The sequence below is a fragment of the Calypte anna genome, chromosome 3, assembly GCF_003957555.1.
Source record: "Calypte anna isolate BGI_N300 chromosome 3, bCalAnn1_v1.p, whole genome shotgun sequence".
Classification (NCBI taxonomy): Eukaryota; Metazoa; Chordata; class Aves; order Apodiformes; family Trochilidae; genus Calypte; species Calypte anna.
In genome coordinates, this window is record NC_044246.1 from 90,275,581 (window position 1) to 90,295,055 (window position 19,475).

The 19,475-nt window shown below is 35.6% G+C and overlaps 1 protein-coding gene across 1 annotated transcript in view; it reads left to right on the plus strand.

The window, feature by feature from the left end:
- KHDRBS2 (KH RNA binding domain containing, signal transduction associated 2) overlaps positions 1–19,475 on the plus strand; it is a 411,839-nt gene that overhangs the window by 347,221 nt on the left and 45,143 nt on the right. The window lies entirely within an intron of this gene.

A 19,475-nucleotide genomic window follows, 5' to 3' on the forward strand; every position in this document is an offset into this window, starting at 1 on the left:
TGAAACTGCATACTTAATAATTCCACTCAAGTAATTAAATAAAATACTGAATAACACTGGACCAAGGATAAAGCCTTGTGACTTCTATTGCATCTTTCTATTTTGGTTGCTGATAATTATTCTTCTGAGTACAATTTTTTTAACATTTCTGAATCCATCTTTTAGGTGAATAGTTGTTGTTTTATCAGATGTGCTTCCCTAGCAACTCGACCAAAGGGCAATTCAGATTTTACACAGGCCAAATTATCTATGAAAATGCCATTTTTTTCTCAGTTAACAGCACAAGAAGTGTTAAGCAACAGTGCTCTCAAAGGAAGTGTCTCAGTCACATGCATGAAACAAAGTTGAAAGATTCTTGGTCTTTACCAGAAGTTAAATCTATGAATCTCAGTAACAAAATATGAAAGAACAGGGGAACTGAAATGTCTTCAGGTGGACAGAAATCATAATTAAATATATGAGGCAGAGTCTAAAAAAAATATTTTGGTAATAGTGATTGCCACTTGAAATTGTGACTTGTACAAAATAATTGGTTTTTTTTCACTGTTCCTTAATAGGGTGCAGGCACTAATTCAAGTTGTGACCATAGATAATTTGCTAAATAATAATACCTTATAATTATTTTTGCTATCTCAGATACTTCACTGAAGGGTGAAAATTAATAATAGAATATACTTTTTAATTATTCTTTTAATAAATAAAAAAATCCTTTCAAATATTAATTTTAAAATTTTTGTTAGTTAGGAATGAAGTAAATAAATCCTCAAAGATTTATTTTGTTGCTCCTGAAGAAAATAACACCTGACTGTAGCCTTCCACAGAACTGAAACATCAAAGATTAAACTACTATGAATATGAGATACAAAAAGTCTGTAAAATAATAATTTTTATATGTATCACTGGGAACATTAGTGGAATTCAGCCAGAAAGAAAATAAAAATTATGTCTTCAATGAATTAAAAAACCCGTCAGTTCCACATTGATCCTGGAATTATGATTTTTATGTGCCTATTTAAAAAAATGAAATAAAAGAAACTGAAAACAGAAACTGTAAGAAGTGAAATCAAACCTTGCTGCTTAGGTTCTTTTAATCATTTCAGTAAAGTACTGTAAGAAAAAAATTAAATACTTTATACCTGCAAAAAGGCTTTTTGCATATACTCCTACTTTACCTGTTAATTATCTGTATTTATCTTCTCAGAAATAAAATTAGGCAAGGTTCTTTTACAAATAGTTCTAAGTATCCATAATTTCAGTGTTTAATGCTTCTGTTTCTATTTCAAGCCTGATTTTGTTCTCTATTCACCAACAAGTAATCAAGGGTTTTCATCTTTGAATAGGGGTGTGTGATGGGTGGTGAGAAGGAGAGGGTTTGTTTTTAGGACTCAGATGAATTTATTCATTTGAGGTGCATCTAGCTCCAAGACAGAGTATATTTAATCATGTATCAAAAAGTGTTTTCTTGGCTATGCTAGAGCTTTAAGTATATAACAATGCCTTCAAGGAATTTGATGTGGGATTGTCTATATTTACCCATGCAAGCATCATAGCAGACTATAAGAAATATTTTGATACCTTTGTCTGTTGTGACAAAGGAACTACTGAGATATCCCAGCAAGTGCTCCTAGGCTGCCTGACTTCATCATCCCCTAATGGAGGATATAAACAGAGAAACACCTTTGTTCATTCATGTTTACTAACCAAAGTTAGGACTATCTAAAGGCTCATCTGAATTATACCAGATCTATTAAAAAAATAGAAAAGCTTTTGTAGGCATATAGAACCACTAGTTGCTAAAAAACTGCTGAGAATGGGAACCAGATGTCATCGGTATATTTACTTGTCTGTACCTGATGCTTCTCCAGCCCACTGAAGCATTGCAGTGAAAGGGATGTTTCAGCTGATATTCTATAGGCCTTTCTCCTGAAGTATAGTAGGCCTGTGTTACATTTATCCTCTTTCTACTAATTTTCAAAACTTTAATTGTGTTTTCATTTGTAATCTACTGAAGGTGTACTGGGGTTGCATCAGATCAGCTTCTAATTACATTTCTTTAATGTAAGTGTAAGTACCATGCCCAGCTTCACACATTTGTAATAAGTGCTTGCAATCAATTGTTGAAGAATTTATTTTACAGGTTGCTGGGTTTCTTTCACAAAATTCTGGTGTAGGCTTTGGCCAAGAATCCCAAAGAAGTAATTAAGCAAAATCTCAGGAGTGATTCAGATGTATTTAATCCAACCTCAGTCCTGCATTTCCACAATTCATTGATAAGGCTGCAGGAGAACTTGTGTAGTGAAATGAGGCAACCAGGTGCCACTAATTGCCAGGGAGTGAGCATGAGCTTGTGTTAAGCCCACCTGTGCCTAATTAGGGTTGGCCCCCTGGTCCTGCTCATGCGCAGTGGGGGCCCACCCTAATTAAGCACAGGTGGGCTTAACACAAGCTCATGCTCACTCCCTGGCAATTAGTGGCACCTGGTTGCCTCATTTCACTACAAACTTGACTTCTTCCTTTGGAAACTTAACTGATTGGAACTCATGCAGTCACTCTGAGCACCTGAGTCCAAAGAGAGGAGTGGCATGGTAAATAAAAACCTCTTGCTGTCAAGTATTCATATGCCATGTATAGACCCACAGATTTCTCATATTTATTGCTAGAACCTGAATTTGTAAGGAATTCCAATTGTAATTAATTCTTCATTTACTTATGAAATCGCTTCAGATATTCTTCAGTGCTTCAGATGTTTTATGAAAGTTCTGTATTGTCAATGTGATATATTTCTCTAGAATACAATTTGCAGATCACGTGGGTTTTTACTTAAAATTCAGTAACAGAAATTACCAGTATTTACCTGAAATCTGTAGCTAGTATTCAAGATTAAGTAAGTGCACACCAAAAATCTGGATATAGTAAGTGTATAATTATGGACACCTCTTCATGCTTAAATTATAAAGGACTGGGTAAGGATTGTATTAAAACCCCTTTTATTATGGTCATTTATTTTATTCTTTTATTTTTTTTCTAAGTTCCAGGAAGGGATGAACTAGCACATTAGCTAGGTTTTTTTAGGCAGGAATGGGCAAAATAAGGGAAGTCTTTAGGTAATACTAAACATCTGAAGAAATACAGAATGTTGTGATAGATTTTGACTCCTGAGGCTGTGTAAAATCTTTTCCTTTATACATGCAATAATATGGAATAGCAAAGAAAGTCATAGCCAATCTATTGTAAGGTTTGCCATAATAAATTCCAATTTCTTTGAAAACATTGCATGTGAGCAGTGAACCTTGTAATGTTGTCTAGGAAATTTACGCAGTCTGCCATGTAACAGACTGTACATCTCCTGCAGAATAATCAGGTTGGATGTAATTTAAAACCAAAGAACTGCTTATGTTTTCTAGATTGAAGAAGGGATATTATGCTTCTCATAAATCATAAAGACCTTTAACCCAAATTTGAGGAATAAATATGCTACAGTGGTTTTGCTGGATACTAGCATGTGTAAGGAGAGCAAATACAATTTTAATTGCTTTGGACAGTTGAAGTTGTCAATCTATAATGTTGCACACCACATCGTCAGCCTAGGGCACATCAGTACTCTAATTACAGAAAGTCTGGCTCTTCACCAATGTTTTAACACTTGATTTATTTCCTGTGCAAGTTGTTCAATAGGGCCAGAGTTAATTGGTTTTCCAAATGAGTGTTAAAAATATAAAGATCTGGCTTCATTAAGTGGAGGCTGTACTTATTATGTGCCACTAAGTTGTAAATCCATGTAAAGGTTGGAGGGTGAGATCGCAGAGCCGTGTGTACAAAACCACAACTTGAATTGGTTTGTTTTCTTACAAATTATGGTTGATATCTGATAATTGGCCCAACATCCTTTTTTTTTTTTTTTTTAAGAAGATGTCAAGATACGTGAAAAAAAAATTTAGGCTAAATATATTAAAAGTGGGCTAATCCACTAGGTCATTTTATTTATTTCATGTGATGTTCACCATTTACCTAAAAGGATCACACAGTATTTCCTCACAATCCCTGTATACTTTCTTTATTCATCAAAGGAAAAAACCATTTTACTGAATCCTTTCCTCTTGTTTAAGAGATTCCCTGCAAAGCAGCAATATATCATGAACAAACAAATCATAATTTCCTGTTCTGGGGGCCTACATGCTGTTTGAATTCAGCAATCTGATGCTTCTATAAGTAAAATCACAGTTTGAGAAACAAAGAAAGTTGGCAAGTATTCTGACCATTTTTAAATTCCCATCTAGGCAAAAAAAGCAGTGCAGAAGGACTTCTCTGTATTTTTCTTGGGAGAAAATAATGTTTTCTTTGTTGCTCTGTGTAGGTGCCTCTGTGTATGTGCTTTTTTGCTAGATTTTTTGTTGGAAAGGATTGCTTTATTCTGTTACCTTTTTTTTCTTAAAATACATTCAAACTTTCAGTAAAGAAAAGATTTTTGTTTTTAAAACTCTTTAGATTGGATTGAATCACATGAAGGAGTATAGAAGGCTCTGCAGTGTTTGTGGGTAACTCCAGGAGAAGCCATACAGACAGTGTTTTTTTCTTAGAAGCAGGGGGTAGGAAGATTTCACAAGAATGACTTCCAGGCCAAGAATGACTTCCAGGCCAGAATGACTTCAGCTGGAGCTGACAAGGGAGGTAGTGAAGACATGAAGGCACAGCAGTGGCATGACCTTGGGGAGTTTCATGGTAAATCCATGAGTGAGGACCTCAGATAAGCAGTAATGCAGCTGCAGATGTTTGTGGGGTTCAGATAGTGGCTGTGGAAAGGATCTGCTAAGGAAAGGTATGACTACAAGGGTGTGATGGGAGAGTCAAATATATTAGTGGGAAAGTGATTTCTGAGGCATTTTGTTTCTCTGGTAGGTGGTATCAGAAGATGGGACAGCAAAAAAAGAGCAGAATCTGTCTCCTTAAGGAGTGTGAAAAACTGAGTCAGAGTACTGTGGCCAAAGGAGGAGGATGCTGATCAGCAGGTGAAAATGGGTGAGCTGAGGGGAAGAGAGGAGAGCAGAGGGTGTGGGTTTCTCACCAGCACAAAATAATGCTCAAAGGGACATTGGGGTTTACCCAGCTCGAAGGCTATCAAAAGGTGATAAACTTATCAGCAGATGCAGTTATCTGGAAAGGCACTAAGACATCAGTGTAGTAGACATGAAGAACTTGAACAACAAAATGAAGGAGATGGAGCTGTTCTTGTATTTCTAAAACCTAATATTCTAGGGAGACAAAAAGCCCAGCATAATATTAATAATTATTATAGTACAGTATATTTGCTGTTAGGGAGCAGGGAGGTCCAACAGCTCCTTGGGGCTGGGGTCTGGCAGCAGAACAGGGGTGTCCTTGGAGCCAGGGTCCATCCCAGCACCCCAGCCAGGAGTAGGGCAGGCAGGGGGCACAGGCAGCCCCAGCACCAGGTATTGGACACCTCCCAGGAAAAGGACATGGGCCCACAGAGGGTTCTGGCTCCCCAGGACCCAGTCAAGAGCTGGATAGGGCACCCAGGGAGATACAGATTGGACCTTCATGCTTCCTAAGCTCCTTCTGAGAGAGGAGCCAAGATGAAGCTGGATCCAGTCTTAGTCTCGGGCCTGACCCTTCCTGGGAGAAAGATTAAAAATGTTACATTGCAAGGAAATAGTTGATTGTCAGATACCCTTGATTGGGTTAAGTTGAAATGACACTCAAGGTCTGTACTTGAACATTAGCTTTAATTAAAACTATGGAAGGAATAACTCATAAAAATTAATTATTATATATGCTCAAGCTGCATTAAACATAAAGGCTGATACTTAGATTGCAGAAGTCCCAATAAATGTATGCTCAAGCTATGCAGTTCTGGAATAAATCATGTCAGGCCTTGTGCTGCTTGTGATTTTAGAAAGGAAAATGTTTGGGTTTAGTTTTCAAACTAGAAGCTACTGTGAGATGTAAACCTGTCTAAACTGCAATGTGATAAATAAGCTCCATTCTGGTTTGTCAGAGAAATCTTTAGAAACTGACACTTCTCCAACCAATATTTGAACTTGACATTGAGTTTGCTGGAGGCAATCAAAGGGCTTATCAAATAGGATTGGCTTAAATATCAATAAATATCAATAAGGCACTGGATTTATATCTTCTTACTGATAAGGTTTATCCAAAGCAGAGCTAGTTTTCAAAGGTGATCTTTATATCAGACTACAGCAAATATTTTTAGGAAGGTTTTCAAGGTTTGGTGGCCAACAGAAATTTGTCTTTGGTAAATTCTCTTACATGGAAGAATGTTCAGGGTGACCAAATTGCCGACTACATACTAGGTCAGCAGACTAATTGTGGTAGTACATCTCATTAACACTGCTGAATGCTTTAATAGCTTTTCCTTAATTGCTGCTGCATTTAATGAGAAACAGCACAATACAAGTGACATAACTAGCCTGACAATTTGTTCTATTGATTTATCATGCCTGTTTTACTGCTGCCTACCCAAAAGGACTGCAAAACATTTGTCACATATTTGTAGATTCTGAATTCTTAGCTATACAAACAAACAATAAGACTATCTCTTTCAGGCATTGCCATATAACTTGGTGTTTAGTCTTATCTGGATTAATTTTCTTTCCCTGTCTCAAATGACAGTTACAGACTTCAGTAAGGTAGATTGAAGAATCCATTGCTAAGTATCTGAACATAATGTTAATGAAATTTTAAAAATGCTAGTAATGTCATAAAAGTTGCCTCTCCCATTTTATAAAACCTAGTTATGCTAGCATATTACATTACTACACTATTTGTTTTAGTAATCTAAATACTTCTCATGTGCTGTGTGTAAAATATAACAGAAAACACATTTAGTGAAAGCAATCCTAAATGTTCATAGAATTTTCTTGGGACATAACAAGGACAAAACTGTGCTTCCAAACACTGAGTCATATGCAAGTGTCATAATTGCCTAGTTGCAATAGCTCACATTTAATAAATGTTCCTTGAGAAATTACTCAAGTGAAACGAAATGCCACAGAAGTATTTCTACAAGAAGATGCCCATAAAAGCCCTGGACAAGAAAATGAATCCACTATTAAAATTTTACAAAGACTGATTGCAAATTGTGATTAGAAATATGCACAAAAGACTGTTTTAGATGCCTCATGATTCATTGGCTGATGAAATAGATTCTTTTGTGAGGTCTCTCTCCAGAAGCTTCTTCTTACTTTATTGTTACATAAAGCATTTTGTTAAAGGATATCCAGAAAGATAAGGCAATCTGTGATACATTAGATGTAAAAGCATCTTTGTATACATTTAAGATAAATTGAAAGATGTAAGTAAGTTGAACTGAGTCAAAGGACGTGCCAGGCATTAGTACAGAACCCAGCCTTAGCCTCTAAGAGGATGTTTCGGTATTAACATCATGGATGGTGCCCACTTGATATAGAAATAGAAGGAAGAATTGCATAAGATGGGGGATGTTCAAGAAAGTTTATGATGTTTGTATATTAACGTAAGCATAGATGTTATTTAATTTAATAAAAAAACAAACAAATAACCAAACAAAGAAAAGCTACTTTTAGAAAACCCCAGGGATAACCACTTCATTATATTAACTAATTACTTTCACCTTATTGGAAGACTTTCTAAAGTTCAGAGCAGATGTGGATCCTAGGTCCGTGGCACTACTGGACTCAGGCTCCTCAGCAGAAAATGCAACTTTCAATGAGATGAGGTGATCTTCTACCACTATGTAAGCACTGTACAGTATCTGAACCATCTCCTGGCTGCATTGCAAAGAGAGCTGAGGCAGTTGCCACAGCCCTTACTTTTTCAGAAAATATGACTTGCCAAGATAATTTAAGATCAGGGAGCTGAGTAGGTATCTGAGTGAGCAGTAGCTTACTGTTTCCTCTGAAAGTTCAGATGCCTGCCTTGCCTGTGAAAATTAACTCAGTTCTTCTTTTTCTTTTAAGCACTCATAACTTTAAAATGTGGCAGAAACTACTTCTGGAACTCTTGAAAAAGAAAATTGCAGATATATCAAACCTTCAAATCCATCAGAAAAATAACTTCTGGCATCTTGAAAATGAGATATTTGGAGGCATAGTACCTGACAGATCCATCCTCCCCAAATCCATGACATTCTGGCAGGTTGTATTTCACACAGCAGAGCCCAAGGAGATGGGTCATAGCCACCTGAGGGGCTGGAAAGGGGTGATAGACAAGGAAGACTGCCATGATTGTGGGTCATACTAACTCACGCCAGTGTCTTGGGCTTACATGCTAGAAATAGGAATAGAGAGACTGCTGGAGTGTAAGTGCTGCTAAAACCTTTGTGTTTGTAACTCTCATACACTTACAAGAAACAGAAAAATTCCAGAATAGGTGCTGTATTTGAAAGAACACTGTAGCATGTCTGTCAATGTGTAGATGTCAGAATTATCAAGCAGGTGAAAAGCAATGATGGAATCAAAAGATTTGAAGAAGCAGCATCAGACAGTTTATCAGAATAATAACGAAAAATTCCAAACTGATGCAAAATTGTTTGCCTTGTATATTCTTAACAATTGGCTTGTTTTCCTACAGTTCAAATAAAGAAAAAATCACCCTACAATAAAAATGAACATTACCATTTCCTCTTCCCTTCCCATACTTTGTTTAGTGATTGAAAGGGTTATGATAGAATACCCTAATTTAAGGATTTGCTGCAATCCCTTTTGGTGAGTTTCAAAAAAAGATTAACCCTGCTGTTCATAACAAATATATTTCCATCAGTCCCTGTCCTTATTTGATAGTGAGTGGCAGTATTTTGAGGTGATCTTTTCCACAAACTCATGTTTGTGCTCCTAGCAATTGCTTTGTAATATGGATTGGATTACCTACTACTGATATGTATCAGTTGCACCGATCAGTTTGTTATTAGCTGGCAATCGGTTTTCATTCCTAAGATCTAGAGAAAAATGAAGAGCTATGAATGGCACATTTAGGACAGGCTCTGTTTCTTCTGAATTCTGAAGTGCAAGACTGTATGTTCAAGCAGCCTTTTCCAGACTTGAAAACTATATATAAAAATTTTATCTTTATTTTATTTTAAATATTCCTTAATATGATGTCAAAAAAAGGTCAGTAATCTGTAGTGGAACAATGTCCTGACTGCCTGCTTCCTGTCTTTGTTTATCATAGTCATAGTCTTTGCAATTATCATTTCATGGAAAATAGAGTAGAAAATATTTTTCCTTCAGAGCTAGCAAAGCTAGCTGGATAAACCAATATATAACTTGCATACATTGCTTGCATGAACTAGTCAGACAGAGGGACATGAATTATTTTAGTATTTGGCAAATTTTGAATACTGTAGCATTCCTGATCTGCCTTGGTCCAATAAAGCAATGATGTAGCCTAGCAGTGATCTAAATGTCAGTAGCTTCACCAAAAATTCCTTTGCACTTTGAAGATGTATTTAGATCAGAATCTTCTCTCCTGAACCTTCCATTTGGCTGAGTCAGTTAATGAGGAAATAAGCCTGCGCATCCAATTTGCCTAAATCAGTAAAGAAAGCAGCATTATCAACTGCAATTGATTAAACTCCTTTGCTCCTTATCAGTCAACTATATAAATCAGAAATTGCTAACAGCCTCTTTTTACTAAATACATCAAGTGTGCTGAAGAAAGAAGATACTTACTTCTATCAGGTGAATGAGTGAGCCTGTTAGTTTGCATTGTTGTATGAATTTTTATTTCTCAAAGTTGAGCAAGGATCTTGAGCAAGTGATATATACAAGTTGTAAGAAATTCTGCAAGAAGTTCATCAGTCTCCAACCATGTCTAAACTAGAAGGTTTGTTAAATTCAATGCTGTTTCAAATAATCTATCTCTTTCTTGAGTCAATACTCAGCACCTTTCTTTTAAGATTTTTTGTAGAAAATTTTATGCTATTACTAAAAAGATTATATCATATGGACCAAGAAAGGTTTAATGAGTGATTAGTCACAATAATTAATGACATTATTACCTTATGTTCAATTTCATACGAAAACAGGTCCATGAGGTATCAGTGATGTAGATAAAAATGTGGTTTTAATATATCTCCACTGTTAGTTTTGTTTTATGTAAACATACAAAAAAAAAAAAAAATTCCACTGCTTCTTACATGATGGCACATCTATGTAGGGTCTGTGGCAGAAGTATATAGATGAATTTCCATCCTCCAAAGGCCTGGCAGTAAATGTGCACACAATGGTTTTCAGCTTATTTATCTATACAGTCATGGTCAAAGACATGGTACAAAGATTCAGACCTATCCTTTGCAATTTTTATGGTAGTTTGCTAAATTCAAGGTGAGGCTGTGTAGACATTTTAAATTACTTCTAGAGGAAGATAATAGGGTTTTTCTCTTCTTCAGTTCCTTTGGTATCTGGAATGATATCCTTTCAATTCACATTGAAAGAAAGATGTTCTCCAGGCAAAAATGTTCTTTTCAATATATGGCAGAGCTACGTTTGGGGATTTTATCTCTTTTTTCTAAATTTATTCTTCCTTCAAAAATTGTAAATCAGTGAATGTCAGCCATGAACAATGCAAAGTCACAGTTTCATTTTTTTGAACAGCAAATCTGTCATTGCTACCTTCCACTTAACTTGGTTTTGTGCACTTGGTTGTACTTAACTTGATTTTATGTATTTTAACGTTAGGTGTTCTATTATCTTCAATACATTTGCTTGTCTTCTTTAAACAGTGTTGCAACCATGAGCTTAACCTCAAAAAAACCCCCAAAAAATCTCACATTTTGAAAATTATGACCTCATAGCAACTATATATTGTTAAATTAAGAGGATCTAGTTGTTGGTCTAATATGCTGATTGGAAAATTATACAATTCCAAATGTTAGGAAGTGAACAGATTTTTATTCCACCAATTTGCTCCCTCTTATATTTAATGAGCACCTACCTTAGTGGTCACATGTTTATAATGACTACTTTGGTACCTTCTATATAGCTGTGTTTATTAGCAGATAGTTCATGTCATAAAAGAAACATTACATAGAATCATAGAATTGGCTGGGTTGGAAGGGACCTCAGAGATCATCAAGTCCAACCCTTGAACCACCGTTGCGGTTGCTAGACCATGGACTGAGTGCCACATCCAGTCTCTTTTTAAATATCTCCAGGGACGGAGAATCCACTACTTTTTCTCTGGTTGATAGTGTTTCTATAACATTGTAATTAAACTGAGTGTATGAAAAAATCAGACCTAAAATAATACTGAGATTGAATGTAAGACAGCTTGGAATTTTCTAAGTTAGGAACTATTTTCACGGAAGATTTCTGCTTACGGCATTGTCATTGTTTTCACTTTATTTTCTGGTCTGGGTTATTCTTTCCCTTTTAGGCTTGCATGTGCTTAGTAGAAGTGGGAAATCTGCTAAGTGTATAGGTATTGCATGAAAATCATTAAATGTTTTAAAAAAGGAAATATGTACAAGCTAAAACTATTTAGCGGTGGACTGTCAGCTATTAAATCATTATTTCTTTTCACAAGCAAAAAACGGAAAATTAGCTACTTGAGGCCAAATTCTCTTTTAATGGCTTGCCCACCGAGCTGAGCACTCCCTCAATAGACATTATACCAAGTGAATGTTTTTCTTTTTTAGAGACTGGAGTGTAATTTGTTCTTTGCATCCCTGCTACAAGAAAGCTAATTTAATGCTGTTATCAAGACAGATTTCTTTAATTACATCAAACAGTCTATAGACTGCTTGACATTTATAGCTTTAATACAAAAACTATAAATATGTCTGTGTGTTATATGGTAACAGAGCTGTATCTTGTGATGTTCTTCCAGCTTAGCTGTTAATTCAGTTCCTCGCAGATGGCAAATCAGTTCATGGAGCAGAAAAGCAATGAAAGTCAGTGTGTAATCTCATGTCAAGTGCCACCTCGAAACTTGACTTCTCTCCCCTTCTTGCTGTATTCTGCCTCCAGTTCAGAGTGCCTGCTGGTCAATTCTGTACATCTGCATGGGCTTCTCCACCATTGTGTGACCCAGCCCAATCAATTGACTGAAATTCTAGCAGGCTACTCTTGGCTGAGATGAGAATTTGCTGCTGAAGAGAGCAGCAATAGTAGTTCAAGTCAGGCTTCTGATTCATGTGAGTAACTTTCCCTGTCTCTGAACTTCCATGAGTCAGGTTAACTGTAGTAACTTAGCATTTTTCCAAGCCCTCAATCCTTAAGTGTCTCTTTCTGTTCCATAAATGTGCAGCAGAGATTCATATCCAATATTTCTTTATTTAAGATGTTTCATAAAAATTATGACTCTTAAATGCATTAAATGGGCATTAAAATGTGTAATTAATTAAAATATAATTAATATGTACTGGCTATATTTGTACTAATGTTCTGGCTATGTACCTATGGTACTGGAAGTTAAGCATTTTCACTCCACAAATCTTTTTCCCCAGATATATATGCCACATAGATACACCACATAGATACACTCTTTTCATCTCCTTTGCAAAATATATTGGTGCTTGAAGAATCTAAATTGGGTCACAAGAAATCTTTCCTCTACTGTCATGCATCTGCTGACTCCAAGGACCTCCTATTGATACCAGTGTGAATTCTGAATACTGACTGAATGCAGCATATCTGAACTAAGATCAGTCTTGTAGATCTAAGAGAATTTTCCTTTACTATACAGTGCTGCACAATGTAGGTTGTTCTGTTTATGCATTATAGATGACCTGTTTTCTCATAGCTAAGCCTTTATCATGAATTTAAAACTCAGTACCTCTCATATGATCGTTTTTATACAAAGTTCAGATACCCATTTGCTATTCCCTCAAGGGTATTTGTGAAAGAAATATTTCTCTCCTTTTTGGAAGATAAAACAAAGGAAAAAAAATGGTTCTATAAAAGCAGCAAATTTTCTTTGTATAGGATACCTGCTGTGCTGATTTGATGCCTATTCTGGGATGTATACCAGTCAGATATGTTATAGTAATAAGAAATTTACTTAATCCTGCAAAACATACTTGCCAAAATTTTGTTACCATTTCAATCTGACTTGTTTTAGCAGAAAGTTTTAAATCTCTCTATTCTCCTAAGGACCTAATTTTACCCCTCTTTGGAAATAAATTTTCTACTCTACCAAAGTTAATTAGTAGAAAGATTGAAAGCTTGAGAAATTTGGCCCCAAATCACAATCCTAATAAAAGTAGACTACAATATACCAAATAATACAGGAGCACCTGCAATAAGTGAAGATTTTAATATCTCTTTTTTTATATATCTTCTTATCTTTTTAGGTAGCATTTGTTTGAATATTCAGGTAAAATAGAGGCGAAAGACTTAAGTTACAGTCAGCACCATTGGATAGAAAAATGTAAATTTTCCCTGTGTGGAAAGTAGCATAAGAAGTAGGTAAGAAGGGCAGGATTACCATTATTTGTCTCTTTGTTGAGTAAGCTATTTTTGTATTCAGTAAACGTAATTTAACTTCTTTTGCTATAAGAAAGACATTGACCTTTATCTCTTAGGACCCTCAGTCAAAAAGATGGAGTTTTCTTAAGTCTGTTTTTGCAAACTCCTTGATTCTACTGCCTTTGTATTTCTAATTTCCCTATACTTTTCATCTTGTTTTGTTTGTCTCATCTAGAGAATTGGATAAAGTATTTATTTGGTTTGGTTTTGAGGGGAGCAACAATCTTTTGTTTTTAATTTAAAATATAATAAGCCTTTATTATAGAAACACAAGGTAGCTTATGATCAGTAGAAAAGATAGTAATGGGATATTTTGCCATCACTTAGCTTTTGATGTAATTCTAGTGTCAGCACTTACAGTGCTGTGCTTTTAAGAAAACGAAAGGAGCATAGAGAAGCCCTCCCTAAGTCAGCTAAAATCACAGTCTCAGATAAAAGAAGCTGTTTTCTGTGCATCACTGTCTACTTTTATCTTTTCCATAGGAATATACCAGCATGAATTTTGGCTATTTGAAATAAAGTTGAGCAGAATTTAAGATCAGACTATTGTACTAATACAGCTTGGCCAGAGAAAATTGCTTTATGCTTCTAGGGTTATAACTTTTCTAAACAGTTGAAACCTTTTCTAAACCAAAATTTTTCTCTTGAAATCAAGACATCATCTGATGCGTCTTAGACTTGTTAGATGCCATCCAGACTTCTTTCCAGATAATCTGTCAATGCAGCTTTCCACATAGGCCTCTGTCTTCCATTTCCTTGAACTTTGCTATGCAAGAACTGTACCCACCCAGCTTTGCAAAATTAAGTCCCTTGAACTCTGCTAGTTAATCACAAATCATAGAGCCATTTAGGTTCAAAAAGGCTGAGGCAAACTTTTAATCTACAACTGTCAATTCCACTGAGTACTTAAGCATTGTATCCACGCATCATTTAAATACCTCCAGGGACTGTGACTCAACTACTTCCCTGTGCATCCTGCCCCTGCTTGACCACTGTTTCAGTAAAGGCATTTTTTCTAATACCCATTCTAAACCTCCCTTGGCTCAACTTGAAGCTATTTCCTCTTGTCCTGTCACTTGTTACTTGGAAGAAGAAACTGCCCCCCACCTCACTACAGCCTTATTTTCCAAACTTGTAGGGAGCAAAAACCAGCCCCCTCTTTTCCAGCCTAAACTGTCTCATTTCCTTCAGCCTCTTCTCATAAGACTCATTCTCTAGACCTTTCATCAGTTTTGTTGCCCTCTCTGGACATGCTCCAGCACCTCAATGTCTTTCTTGAAGCAAGAATCTGAAAACTGAACGCAATATTTCATGTGTGGATATACCCAGTCTGAAGATCTTTGGAGTTAGGATTTTGCTGCTAGATTCATCTTTTTCATGTTAAGTGCTTTCTTATCTGCTTATCATATGTTAGCAGTGGCAGTCACCTATGGGTCTCAATAAGCAAGCAAGTATCATCCAAACGGCTATATTATGCACACAATGTTCCCATATTCCCTGCATTTTACATTAAGGAATGTGTTTCTCTCTCCTGAAAGTTTATTTATAGTTAGTTCCTTCATTTGCTATCTTTACAACCTGCAGTCTTGCTGCATTTCGTGAATTATGATCATAAGTTACATCTATTTAAATTTGATGGATTTTTTCCTCCTTTCTGAAGCTAAAGTTTGCAGGTGTTCCTTGGAGAAATATGTGAGACAGTTAAGGCATAGTCAAATTACTTGAGGCAATGTTACATTTTGCTGTGCTGCAGTTTTCCTTGGCTAGAATTGTCAGTTTCCTGGCTCCCATCAAGCCAAATCTACAGGAAAATGCAGAACTGGAACTGATTCAGCAACCTGCCTGTTTCTTCCTATGCCAGGGTGATGAGCCTGCATCTCAGGAGGAGATAGGAGGTCTGCCCTCCTCCAGGAACAACTTTAGTGACTGCATCTGAGATTTGTACAAATCCTTCACAGATGATCTCCTCAACCCCAGCACATAGAGCAGGCACAAATATCATCAGTAAAAAAAAGTAAGGAATTAATCAAGTTACCTTGGCTAGAGAAAATATTTGTGTATTTAGAAAATCTTTGCAGCTCTCAAAAACATCTTTTTAGAATGAGGAGGAAACATATATCAAAAGTTTATGCAAAATTGACAATTGGGCTTAGATTAATCTTAGTTGATCTTAGAGGTCTTTTTCAACTGTGACAGTTCTGTGAAAATTGTCTCATTTTGTTATGCAAGATGATTTGATGTAATTAGATCTCAAGTTTCTATCCATGAGAACAAAAGAATATAAAATTTGTGTAAAATATGTAAGATGCAGTTACAGAAAAGATAGGGCTATTTTTGAGGCACTACAGAAATATCTTACATTGGACATCCATGATATTCAATCACACACATGCACAGATACTTTCCTTGTTCTTTGAGGCATTCTTGTGATCCATCTTCATCAGGAAGTATGGACAATGTGTAAAGATGCATAGTGTAAGTTAAGCTTTAAGAACTGCTAAGTGAAATGAGCAGTAAGTCTGGAAATTCAAAAAGTGATGTTGAAATGTTATCTGTCAACTTTCTGTATGACCAAAAGGTGAGTTAAAAGCAAGTCTTGTCTGCAGCACCATTCCTCACGGCAGTTACAAGGCATTTCTCCAAAACAGCTGCACCTCAGGAAGATAATCAGATACATACAGAAGCAGAAAGGGGCACCTACCTGGGTACATGAAAGAAGTGTTCAGTAGTGCAAAACTTTATTAAGGAGGACAGACAGAAAGAGACAGAGCAGACCACTAAGTTCAGTGCTAAGGATGAATTAAAACCAACGTTATCCACTTACCTCACAACCCTAGGGTTTTTGTTTAAACATGGTTAATAAAATTTCTTTTAATATTTGGAATAATTTGCAGAGCTATGTATGAGTAAGCTGGACTTTTCTGGAAATCTGATAGAAATTCTGAAGAACAAAACTGACAAATGAAGCTAATACATGAAGAAAAAGCTTTTACACAAATATATCCATGAGGTACTTGGGGAGAATCAGTGCAGCCTATCTGGAGTCTGTTTTCATAAACATTGGAGCTATTTGCAGGAGGCAGTTAAAAAAAAAAAAAAAAAAAAAAAAAAAAAGTATTCTGAGAAGACTATGATTATGTTTTGTATACAAATAATGCTCTTGAGAGTAATAAGAAGCCATCATGTTATATAATGAATACTTTTCTCATTGATTGATTATTGAGTAACAGATAAAGTTTGTACAAATCCCACAGTTTTCCCATGTATGGAATGGCATAACTCCACTGAAAAGGATGCATTTTTTTTTGTCTATGTCACAGTATGTTACAGTACAAAAATACATTTAAGTTTAATTTAACAAAAAGTCAGTGCAAACGATCTTGGAAAGTAGATCCATCACAGTGGGTACTTGCAACCATTGACATAGGAAACCTTTACACTACTGTTGGTTAAAAGTCAACAAACTAACTCTTAGACTATGTCTGAGAGATCATCACTCCTTATTTATTCTAAGCTGTATTTATTCTTATGCTGTATATAGATTTTCTCAAACTATTTCCTAGTATTTGCAGTCAGAGACAGCACTCTACACTAACTGGAGCTTCGATGTAGTCCCTGAGATCTTATCTTATATAGGGTGGACAGATAGTTTTATGTCACACTGTCATTGGTATAACCTCAGCTGTTTTACTAGATTAGAATAAATTGCAGTCACAAAAATACATTGAGGTAAGCACTTTGGTTACATGTTTTTCTTGTGGACATGGTGGAAAATGACAGCTGGTATCAAAATGGCATGTGTGGTGCATGTGACCACCCTGCACCTTAGCTTGACCTTGACTTGGCACACAGGAATTTTCAGAAAATATTTATCTTTTGTCGTTATTGTCTTTGCTGAGACCTAACTATGTGGCTTCCTTACTACAAAACATCATGGCTTAGATTGCTGTTGAAGATATTTTTTTCTCAAGCAGACTGCTTCTCCAGAATAGTCCTTGTGTTGTTTTTTTGACATTTTATGATGTTGTCTGACATACACAGAAGCACAATGTCTAACAGCCCTTGTTTTCATAGTGATTATTATTATTGGTAGTGTTAGTGCTTAAATATCTTCTCTTAATCTCACTCTAAGGTCTTTGGATGGAGAAACAGTCCTTGTTTTTCCTTTATTTGTTTGTTTGTGAGATTTTGCTTTTCCCAAATGTTTTCTTAACAGCTTCTATTTACCCGAATAAAAGGCTACCTGAATAAAATACTCTTGTATTTTTCATTTTAAGTTTCCAGATCTTTTAATTTTTGTTTTATGGTTACGTTAAAAGTCTTGCCTAACCCAAATGATTCTACATGAGAAACTTAAATTCTACAGGCTTCTGCTTCCTCCAGACTTAGGTTGTTACTTCCATTCCCTCTAAACTCTATCTTAAAATGGAAATCAGTATTTTACGCTTTTGACAGCCTGGTTCAGCACAGAAGATCTTAAATTAAATTTGTAATATAAAAACAAGCATACCATTGGCTGTAATCACTAGCTATACAAGGTAGAATGTTTCCAAGAGTGATTCCTAATAATAAGCACATAACACAAGAGGTTATAATTAAAGTTTTAGAAAGAGAAAAAATATTGGATGTGTTGTCCTATTAACCTGGAAAAGGTACTTTGAGGCTGATTTGGTTCCAATGGCTGGAACAGTGCATGGTAGACATCAACAGAAATAATACTTTATTTTTTAACAGGGGCAATGATCCTCTCTATAGCATAGCTTAGCTAACTGCTGAATTGATGTTTCTATTAGAACATGCCTTAAAGCAATAATTTGAATGTATGTTTTTGTTTATTCTTCCTTTCATATTTAGCATCTAGCACCATTTTATTATTTATCTTACTCCATTTAAGTGATGCAGATGAATATTATATACAAGAAATATCTTTCCAGCTCACTAATATTGATTAGCAAAGCTATTGTTTGTAGGTTTTATTTTTAAATGGCTCCCTTGGGTGCTTATGACTAAAGAGAAGAGTTCAAAGTGGTATTTGAAGAAGAAAGGAAATCATGATAATAGCAAAGTGTAAAGAAGAAGTAAAGTTAGAATATTCTGTAGCTTAAAGGTGATCCTCTCTCATGAGGATAACTGAATTCATTGAAAAGTCTTTGCTGATTGCAGTTTAATATCTAAAAAGTGATGGTTTCTTTCTGCTCTTCAGTCCCTCATACCTGTTTTCCTCCACTGCTCTTGCTGCTTTCTTCTCTTCTGCCCTGCCATGGGTTGTCCCTCTAGGGTGTCCTGCAGCCACAGTCCCCTCAGAGGTGTAGTTCCTCCAGCACAGAAATCTTTCCAAGGATAAATCATGTATCCTAGACTTAAAATGGTTAAAAGTTTTAATTTTTTTTTGTTATTGATATACCCAGCAACTGAACAATTAGTATGACCTTTACTTCCTTCTCCTTTACTACCTCTTGCTTAGGGAAACAATTTTTTAAAAAATATATTTATTCACTGTGAAGCCTGGACATCACTAAATATACTAAATTTTCATCATCTTGCAGTCCTTGTTTTTTTGTTGTTGTTCAGAACAACAAAGGTCAGAAAGGCAGCCTGTACCTTTTATATACTAGTGAAATCAGATGAGGAATTGTTTTGACAAAGTAAAAGGATACCGTGTCTATCAAGTTAGCTGAAAACCATTCAGAGCATAAAGAATTAGTTTGAAAATTCATCAGTTATGAGCTAAAGGTAAAGTGGTATGAGGATAGACTGTAATGAACAAAGCTCATGAAGATAGAAATGTATTTCCGTGCAGTTTAACATCTTTTTGCAAAAATAAGTTGCATGTTCTAAACTGATGTAAACCTCTTACTGTTGGCTGTAGACTTCTAACAATTGATCTTAAAGTTTGAATTGGTAAAGCTCTTTTAGATGTTATTTGTAAAAGTTTTATTTATAAAACAGCCTTCTCAGTAGCATCAATATCTGATCTCTTAAAGCTGATGTGAA